The 10,388-nt window shown below is 42.7% G+C and overlaps 1 pseudogene; it reads left to right on the forward strand.

The window, feature by feature from the left end:
- The first annotated feature begins 2,097 nt into the window (after nt 1-2,097).
- Nucleotides 2,098-2,198, forward strand: LOC123390529 (annotated as a pseudogene).
- The last annotated feature ends 8,190 nt before the right edge of the window (nt 2,199-10,388 follow it).

Consider the following 10,388-nt stretch of genomic DNA (forward strand, 5'->3'; position numbering starts at 1 on the left):
CTGTGAAATGTGTAAACCTGGCGATTAACAGACCTGTACCCCTGGGGATAAAAATACATTATATGTTTATAAAAAATTTTTTAAAAATAATTAAAAATTTTTTTTAAATAATTAAAATTTTTAAAAAAAGATTGGAGTGCATAATTTGAAGGAAGTGTCACTTGAATGTTCTTTTAATAATCATACTGATATGCCTCAGAAATGAAGCACAATGCGTTTGAATCTCCAGGGGACATTTCCATATTTATGTATTTTATCTTCCAATAAAGAGTATATAGCCTTAAAAACAAGGACTGCTGTCATTTTTATTTAAATTTAGAAAAGAATTTGGAAGAAAAACATTGATTTGTTGATAGAGGTGGGCAGGTTAAGAAACTTAAATTCAAGTTCCCCAGCCAAGAAGTAGGTCTTAAGCTCAGCCAAAAGGGAAGGAAGGAGGAGGAGGCAAAAAGAGCCTCTCAGGGGCCAACTGTTTTGAAATTATAAATTTTCACTAAAGAGATGCCATGATATGATGGATTAGTCTCCCAGGGATGCCAAGTTCAATGAGTTGCTCTGTGTACTTTGTAGACACAATCCCAGCCGTGGCCCCATCTTTTCCTTTTTTTCCCCTGGAATATATCTTGGGTCTAAGTCTCACATCTCTTCTATAGAAAACACTGAGACTCCTTCACTCAGGGACGAGCTACTCCAACATAGAGCCCTTCTTTCCCAAGCTCTTGGCATTGTAACTGGCACATGGGAAGCTTATTATACATTGTGAAATGAGAAGAACTTTCAAAAGTTCTTTTTCCCTACTTTCCTTTAACTTACCAAGACCAGTTTGTGAAGAGCAGAAGTGATATTTATTTACCATAAGGGCTTATCTCTAGACAAATTATGTTTTTGGCCCCATCTGGTTTAAGCCCATTTATGTATGTAGACTTTTCTCTGAGTGGTGCAGAGAACTCATTTAGCACGCAATTGAAATTATGGAGTGTAGAATGAGTGTTTTTAACTGTAGTAATCATTTTCAATGTACTAGGATTAAAGGTCATTTACATGACTCATCCGTGGAAATACAGAGTGAAAAAATGATGTTCTTAGTTTAGTTGTTCCTTAGATTTGTTCTTCAGCAGGATTTTAAAAGTGGCTTAAACACACCTCACACTGATTTATCCAAGACCACTCATCAAATCAAAAATGGATTTATATATAAAATGTCTTATTTCTAAATGCCAGAAAATAATCTTGCCTTAACCTCAAAATTTTAGGTTATGAATGACATGCAAACAATATCATTTTTAGCAGGTTTTACATGTGGCTATTTTTATGTAAAGACATAAATCCAGAGAGCAGGGACAGGGTGAAAGAACAAAATGGTGACCAATTTAAACGTAGCCTCTGCAGCCAGGCTTTCATGTTTTTCTTCCTTCCTTCCTTCCTTTCTTTCTTTCTTTCTTTCTTTTTTTTTTTAAGATTTTATTTATTTATTTGACAGAAAGAGACAGAGAGAGAGGGAACACAAGCAGGGGGAGTAGGAGAGGGAGAAACAGGCTTCCTGCCAAGCAGGGAGCCTGATGTGGGGCTTGATGTGGGGCATGATCTCTGGATCATGACCTGAGCCGAAGGCTGAGCCACCCAGGAGCCACCCAGGAGCCGAAGGCTGAGCCACCCAGGAGCCCCGATTTCACATTTTTCAATTAGCTTTGTCATTTAGGTTCCTGGCTGTCATATTGATGTTATAAAATCTGTGGCATGATGTTTTGGGAGTAGTGGCACTATAATGAGAATGACTGTTTTCCCTTCTACATTTTTAAAAAGTGCTCTAGGAAATGGGGCATGAATTTAAAACCAGTCACAGCATCCACACCTTAGCATCTTCCTAAAAACATAAGTTTGACAAATTTGCACAAGTGTACCCCTGGGGATTTGGAAAGAGAATGCTTGCCCCTCCCCCTGGATTGAAAATACTTTCTATGTCAGAAATTCCTCCAGCAACTAGAGAAAATTAGATTTGGCCTGAAGGACTCAGACTGAAAAGAAATCCTGCTGTGGGCAAAGTTAAAATATAGTAGAAATTGAAAACGCAACGTGTAATATAAAATTTTATGTACAATATTTCAGCAACATTTGTACCCAGATTGCAACAATACAGGAAGATTAGCATGGCACCTGTGCACCGATGACATGCAAATTCTTGTATGCTTCTCATTTTACAAAAATATAAGTTATAGATGTGATCTGTGTTGGATAAAAATTATACAGAAATACAACACAGTGTAAACAATGATTATCTCAGGGAATTAAGGCTATAATTTTGAAACCTCTCTGTATTTTAAAAATTTTCTGCCATAAGGTTGCAAAAATTCATAATCAGAAAAGATTTAAAAGGCATTTAAATACAAAATATGTTCATTCAAGCTATTTGACTACCTAAATGTATTTATTTATTTTTAAAGATTTATTTGTTTCAGAGAGAGAGACAGCATGAGTAGGAGGGGCAGAGGGAGAGAGAGAATCCCAAGCAGACTCCATGCTGAGTGGGAAGCCTGATGTGGCGCTCAACCTCACGACTCTGAGATCACGACCCAAGCCATAACCAAGAGCTGGACACTCAACTGTGTCACCTAGATGCCCCAACGACCTAAATTTAAAAGCAGAGTTGATAAAAGTGAGTTAAATTTTTTTTTTCTAGGCACCTGGGTGGCTCAGTCTGTTAAGCATCTGCCTTTGGCTCAGGTCATGATCCCAGAGTCCAGGGAGTGAGCCCCACATCGGGCTCTCTGCTCAGTGGGGAATCTGCTTCTCTCTCTCCCCTGCCCCTCACTTGACTTGTGCTCTCTCTTGCTCGCTCGCTCTCAAATAAATAAATAAAAACTAAAAAAAAAAAAAGAAAAAAATTTTTTTTTTACCTTAAGTACCTTAAGAAAATGACTTTCTAGTTATTTTTCCTTCATTTTAATTCCAGTACAGTTAACACAGTGTTACATTAGCTTCAGGTGTACAATATAATGATATAACAGGTGAAAAGATGCTCAGCATCACTCATCGTCGGGGAAATGAAAATGAAAACCACAATGAGATATCGCCTCACGCCTGTCAGAATGGCGAAAATCAAAAGCACGATAAATGTTGATGAAGATGGGGAGAAAGAGGAACCCTCCTTGTGTACCATTTGTGGGAACGCAAGCTAGTGCAGCCACTGTGGAAAACAGCATGGCGTTCCTCTCAGGCTTGTGTTTTTGTTTTTAATTTTATTTTTTAACATTTTATTTATTTATTTATCTGAAATCAGTTAATTAACATATACTGTATTATTCATTTCAGAGGGTCCTTCGGTGATTCAGCAGTTGTATAGAACACTCAGTGCTCATTACGCCATGTGCCTTCCTCAGAGTCTTCTCCCTTCACATGATGTTACACTTCTTGCTGCTTAACTTTAATCCCAAGAATGTATTATCCTGGTGGATCTCCCCCACCCCTTCTGTCCCCTCCTGTGTTCCTCGCATCACAATCACTGACCTCCTTACTTTTGGCTCATCTTACGCTTCTTCTGGAGTATGGCACACATTCACACACACTCCCATATGCTTGCTTTAAAGGGAACATCATAAAATAGAAAAGATTTATTATTTTTATTCTTTTCTTTAAAAGATTTTATCCATTTATTTGAAGGAGAGAGAAAGGGAGAGTAAAAGAAGGGGAGAGAGAGGGAGAGGGGTAAAGGGAGAAGCAGACTCCCCACGGAGCAGGGAGCCCGGTGTGGGGCTCGATCGCAGGACCCTGGGATCATGACCTGAGCTGAAGGCAGATGCTTGACTGACTGAGCCACCCAGGCACCCCTATGTTTGTCCTTTTAAGAGGAGATCACATGCATCCCTTGCAATGTTCTCTGACAGGCACAGATTCTGCCTTCAGAAAGCTGAGTCTTTCAAAGATGGTTGAGTAAATACAAAGGTGCAAGTGGATGTTATAAGTGCTGTGAGAGGGGTGAGCTCAGAGTCCTATGGAGGACACAGGAGGGGTCAAGAAGAAAGCTAAGGAGGAGACGTCTCTTCTGAGACCTGCAGGACAAGAGGAGTGAGCTGTGTCTTCTGCACAAGTATGAGTAGTAAGCCATACGTTGGTCCTCCCCCAGCCTTGTCCCTACTCTTCATAGGGACTGTCTTCTATAACTGTAATTGATAAATAGCAGTCTATAACCAGACGGTCAAAGAGACACAGTAGAGAATGAGTACTTTGCACTCAAGCAGTAATTTTCTTCAAAAGGTAGAGAAGTCACTCTGTCTTGCTTGCCGCCCTCACTCTTATCCCTAAATGTGCAGGACTTCCAACAGCTAGCACTTCTTTATTTGAAGATGTCCTCTAGTGTCTGGAGCCTACTTTGTCACCCATGACATAGGCAAGAAATGTCAGGGAATGACTGTCCTCCAGAAGTAGGGCCCCATCCACAGCCAATAGGAACTGGGGCACGAATTCCCCATCTCCCTTGCTCCTTGCAGGGATGCCTGGGAGGTGCGTGTTTCCCCAGAAATAAGCTCTGGTTGCCCATGGTGATGACTGCTTTTCCTTCCCTGTCACCTTATGGTGCTCTCTTCATCTTCTGAATAAGCCTCTCAATATTTCAAATCTTTGCTCCAGCAACCATGTCTGAGGGAACCAAATTAAGATTCACGAACAAAGCACATTTGCCAACTAGCAAAGCATGGCTTCTTCTATCGTCCCTACACTCCTTTCACTCTTCACCTGGATACTCTCCTTCTGTATGCACGGCTGTCACAGCACTCAGCTCACCACTCGCTCGCTGCCCTTCCTCTCCCAGGGCATTTATAAGGCTTTCGAGAACATGGATTATGTTTCTCATCTCTCTATTTCCAGGACCTCCATAAAGACTTAATGGATTTCCTGTGAGCTTTGCCATCGTTGTCCAGGGAAGATGTCTCGGCTCAGGATATTTTACAAAATGCCTGGCAAGAGGGACAAGGTGAATGAATATGGAGAATGTTCTGGAAGAGAGGCAACCCTGAGAACTTTTCCACAGTAAAACTGAACCCCTGCCCATGGATAAAGCACATGCATTACTGTGCTTCACCTTCTCTGTCTCTAAAGTGAGGGTTAAGTAACATTTGCCATGATTGAGTGTCAGAGAGCGCTTTGAGGCTTCAATGAGGCTCTCTATACGATTAAAATAGTAGCCACTGTCCCATCATGTAAATAGTCTCATTGGCAAAGATCATGCATTACTCATCACAGAGGAGTATTTTTATATTCACTGAACATCTTTCATCTGAGAACATCACCACGGTTTGTAAACATCAACTCTGTATTCCTTATGACAACATGCAGACCGGTCCTTCACATGAATTGATAAACCAGGGCCTGAAATAGCTAAACAGCTTGTTCCAAAACCTCCAGAGTTGGGGCAGGAAACAGGTCACTACAGGAAAGTTAGTCATCAAGAGATAGCCCTATGTAAATATTTGGGTAAATGAGGCAAATAGATCAGATAGGCAGACCCTTGAGGAAAGTAGCTCTCTCTCCTTCCTCTGCAGCCTACAGAAGATGGGGTATCTAGAAAAATCTTCATGGAATAGCAGGTTTCATGAATTATGAAAACCCTACAAAATATTTAACAGTTGCTTTGTGCTGAGAAGCTACTCTCTGTGCATTCCAAAGATGCCCATTCAAATGTCCCTGTGTATTTTATGTTCCTGACAATAAAGAAAACAGTACCTTCCAGCCTGATAAAGAGGGAGGTCTGCTGCTCTACCTTAGAGAAGACAGATGGGTGAGGCATCCATTAAAGGAGCTTCCATTACAGGAAAATATGATCCTCTGTCTCAGCATCTGTTCCGCAAATGGCGAGGGAACCTTTTGTCAAGTCTCGGGGGCAGGCCCACAGGTCAGCAGTTGCCAGGCCCTCTGGCTTGTGCCCTGCTGGGCAGGTGAATTCCCACTTTGGCCAGTGGAGCACCAGCCGCGAGGTGAGAGTGCCTTTGTGGCTTCCAGACACCAGTGTCGTGTCTCTCCAGCTGATCCCCAGAAAGCACCAAAGTCACATTATTGATACCATGACGCAATTCACACAAACCACCAGGAGCACCAGAAACTGGGAGATTCTCACCTCCGTCTGCTGTGTGGCTTTGAGAAAATCACTTTATCTTTCCGTTTCTCAAGCCCTCAGCTAAGATGAGGAGTTTTAGCCAGATCTGTAACTTTCGATCCGTACCCCCCAAACCCCGCATTTCAGGAGATTTCTAAAAAGCCACTAAAAAGGGCCCAAAAGGCAGAGCACCAAGGTCCCCTACCTAGCTACAACCAGCTACCTCACCTTTTTTTTTTCCCTTTTTTATATATTGAATGTCTGTGTAAGATTGCATTTGGGGAAAATGAAAAATTTCTTGCTTCAAAAAAAAAATTAGAAAGTTTAGAAATCACTGGCCCTGATAATCTGCTTTTCCTCACTTTGAAAACATAAAAGAAATCATGAGATAGTTCTGATATACTATGATTTTTTTCTAGCAGAGCAGAACAGGACCATGTCAGTGCACAGGGACCTTCCAGAAGAGCTAGTCAGTCAGTGGAGGAGTAACCAAGAAGTTGTGCAGAGTCAACACCCTCACTGCCATTGATGCCCACTTGCCAGGAAGGGCTCTGCAGAACTTTCAGGGCAAAAGGTGTTGCTTTCTCCTCTTTTAACGTGGTGGTAAGGGTTCTCCCATTCTACAAGCACCCATCCCTCCTCTCATATTCAGAAACTGACTATAACAAGCACAATCATTCTTTTTGAGACACCCAGCAGTTAACAGTGTGTCTCGTGGGACACATCCGTGGAACAGCCCACAGATGGAGGAACATGGTGTTTTGTATTTCTTTTCATGCCTTTCCTCTAACTGGGAAAGGAAACTAACACTTCAGACTGTCTGAAAGCACATTAATTTTGGTATCAAATTCCTTGGGCTTAAATCCCAAGGATTTATTAGTTTTTTGGTCTTGGACAAGTCACTTAACTTTTCAATGCTATTTTACACATCCCTAAAGAAAAGAGTAGCAACGACAACACCAACAACAATAACACCTACCTGTCTTTCGAGATTATGGCAATTAGAGTTAATATGCACATAGCACATAGCAAAGTTCCTCCCATTTAACAAGTGCTACGGGGGGCATGTGGGTGGTGCAGTTGCTGGAGCGTCTGACTCATGATTTCCACTCAAGTCATGATCTCAGGGTCCTGGGGTCGAGCCCCACATTGGTCCCTATGCTCAGTGGGCATCTACTTGAGATTCTCTCTCTTCTTCTCTCCCTGCCCCTCCCCTTGCATGCTCTTTCTCTTAAATAAATAAATCCTTTTTAAAAAAAAAAAAGCTGCTACAGAAGTGTGAAATACAAATGCACACACACATATATTGACATTTTAATATATAAATTCTATAAAATATATTTATATAAATTTATATATATTTTTTATTTACACACACATCCCTAAAGAGCTGAGGTATGGGACTAGGCATTTTATCAATCTGGTCCCTGTGTCTGTATCTGTGTATTTCTTACATACTCCTTAGCAATTGCTCTACCCTTATGGGTGAGAAAAAGAACTGAACTTTCTCTCCAAGCAAGCAGCAGGTGTCTAACTGAGGGTTTGGCTTCCTAGCCACCGCATTTCGGCACAGATCGTCCGAGGCATCCCTCCTGGCTGAGGCATCCGGCAGCCACACCTCATAACGAAGAAGGCACACAGTCCGTTTCACTCTTTCCTCTAGCTAAAGTGCACATTTCCTGTGACTGGAACAAATGCCAGACCACAGGATTTCAGAGAGATTTAACTGCTTACTCCCAGCTTTGTGACACGATGCGTTGGGTGAGCCCCCTGCGTACAGACTGCCATGCCCGGATCCCCGCCTACTGGCTCAGGAAGAGCCAACTGTTAGGTTTTCAGCAATTTGGTGAGGCCATTGTTAAACGAAGCCACTCTGAAAAATTAAGTTGTGTAAACTTGCAATTGCATAGATTAGATTCCAAACGAAGGTAATGAATACTAAACTCAAGCAGGTTCTAATTGTTTCCTGAGGTATTACTGTTCTGTCTGCTCCTGGGGGATGGCAGGCGCACCATGCAGCCGCATGCTGCTGGGCATCTCTTCCCAGCACCATCTTCCCTTTCGTGGGGTCACGCTGGAAGCTTCATGTTGCCATGGTAGGATTGTTTGCACTGCAGAAACCAACAAATGCTGCAGATGAGGGTTCGGCTTATTGTTTCATTGATCATGTAGACTTAGTTATGGGAAAATGTTAATAATGGTGATTAAACTTAAAAGTGTGTTGCATCTTCCTCAAGATATTTATTGATCTGTCTTATTCTATAGCGTAGAAGCCTGGCAGATCCCACCTTAATGAAGAAATCAATGTTAAGGTCGTGGGTAATGAGATATGTAAACATAAGTGACCCCTGATGCTCTTAGTCTTTGCTCAAGTGACTTTTCTAGGCATAGGAGCCATACTCTGCCTTTCTACCCTCTTTGCCAGGGCTAGCCTGCAAAAGTCACAGTTTTCTGGACCCACTTTTTCCCTTCTTGCCTTTTATGCCTGGCCATCCCTCTACTACTGTCTGGAATAACTTTTCTCTTCCTCTCTACTCCAAGGAATCTTGCCGTTTTACCAAGCACATTGTTAATTTTTTTTACTGGTACATGAAGCTCTCCATGAAGACACCTGCAGTCTTCATTCCTGCAATTCCTCTATTGTTTTCTGTACTGTTACTTCCTTCGTACCATTCAGGGATTACCTGATCTATTGGACTGCTGGAGTGTGTGTGTGTGGTACCCTTCACCATGACTTCAGGCCCATAACAGCAGAGAATACCTCTAACTACTTCCCGAGCTTCTGTAAATCACTCCAGAACCTTCGTGTATATTCAGTAAATCCTTGTTGACTGCTTTTAAGAAACAACTGGACACTGTAACTGAAGTTATAGATTTTATGATTTTCTTCAGCCTTAACCTTTAATCTTGAAGCAAACATCTCTAGGAAGTTTTTACTTCTGAGTCTTCCAGATGGAAATATCAACATCATTGATATTTTCGTAGTCCATATTTTCGTAGACTCTATCATCCATTGTGTTTTGTCCTAAAAACCACAATTAGCTATCTAACGGTGACAGCAGTAAGAAGACAGAGCTCAGCCCTAGGTTATCTCCAGGCCCACTCAACCTCATTTTGTAAATCTTTGTTAACCCAGTGCCTGGCGTGCTGCCTGGCTCTTATTAGGCTTGCAGTAAATGCTGTAAATGTTATTAAGCCCTTTGAGGGCCGAAACACTGCTATGAGGTCACTCTGAAGAATGTTCCTCTGGAACAGTTTGGAAACGGCTGTCTTTTATGAACGAGAAATGTGTCTGTCTCTTCTGTGTCTGCCAGATGCTTGGGTTACACAGCAAAGAGAAGGTAAAAGGCAAAGGTTTAGGAGAATCACAATGTCACATGTACAAAGCCAAGCCCTGCCTGGGTTTTCCTTTGTGCTTCAAAGAGAGCCTGAAGTTCTTTCTGGGAAAGGGCAGGTTGATGGTAGGGAACTGATCTACCAGAGGGCCTTTGGCTAGTATCCAGCCGTATTTATGGGATTTATCTCTTAGGGTGGTTTGATTTACAGAAAAGTTGCCTCAAAAAAAATAAATAAAATGTTGGATAAAAATAGTTTCATGTTACATTTACATGAGTTGCATAAATGATTTTTCCTGAGGCCAGGAGCTCAGAGTCTGAGTAAGACGCCAGCATTTTGTGAGAGCCTGATGCGTGGCCATCAGGGTGGCCTCTCTGTTTTGCACACTGCCTGACCTCCTGCTCGGTCTCACCAAATGTTGGTGACCTTGGGCCCGTTCACCAAATGAGACACATCAAGATAATTGTCTCCAGATATTTCTGCCCAGTTTGTGAGACCTACTAATTCCCTCTTTTTAAAAAAAGGAACATCCTCTTGAACTCGGTCAATAAATGTCGTGTTCTCCAAAGGACACTTCTAGGGCCTTGGGCCCAGGTTCACGCCCTTTCCCAGGCCACCATCCTTCTCCTCTAGGCTGTGTTCACTCAGCGCCTCTGGGCCCTGCCTGAAGTCATGCCTCTGTGTCCGCGTCTCCACGCACCGGCACGACTCCCCCTGTTTTCAGTTTCCCTTGCAGCCTCCTTTCCTCGGGGCCCAGCCCTGTACCTCTGTCAGCTGAGGCGAGACCGATAGGAGGGAAGTGTGAGGAGGAACAGCAGCATCGGCGCTCCCAGGTGGGTCGGGAGAGAACCCAGTTTGCAGACGTGCGTCGCCTGGTGTCCTGCATGGGTGAGGCAACTCTGCCAGCCCCTTGCACAACCAGAGAGGCGCGTCAGTGAGGGTGCTGGCGTGCAGGGAACACACCCCG

This window comes from Mustela putorius, unplaced genomic scaffold, assembly GCF_011764305.1.
Source record: "Mustela putorius furo isolate JIRA1106 unplaced genomic scaffold, ASM1176430v1.1 tig00000129_pilon_pilon_pilon, whole genome shotgun sequence".
Classification (NCBI taxonomy): domain Eukaryota; kingdom Metazoa; phylum Chordata; class Mammalia; order Carnivora; family Mustelidae; genus Mustela; species Mustela putorius.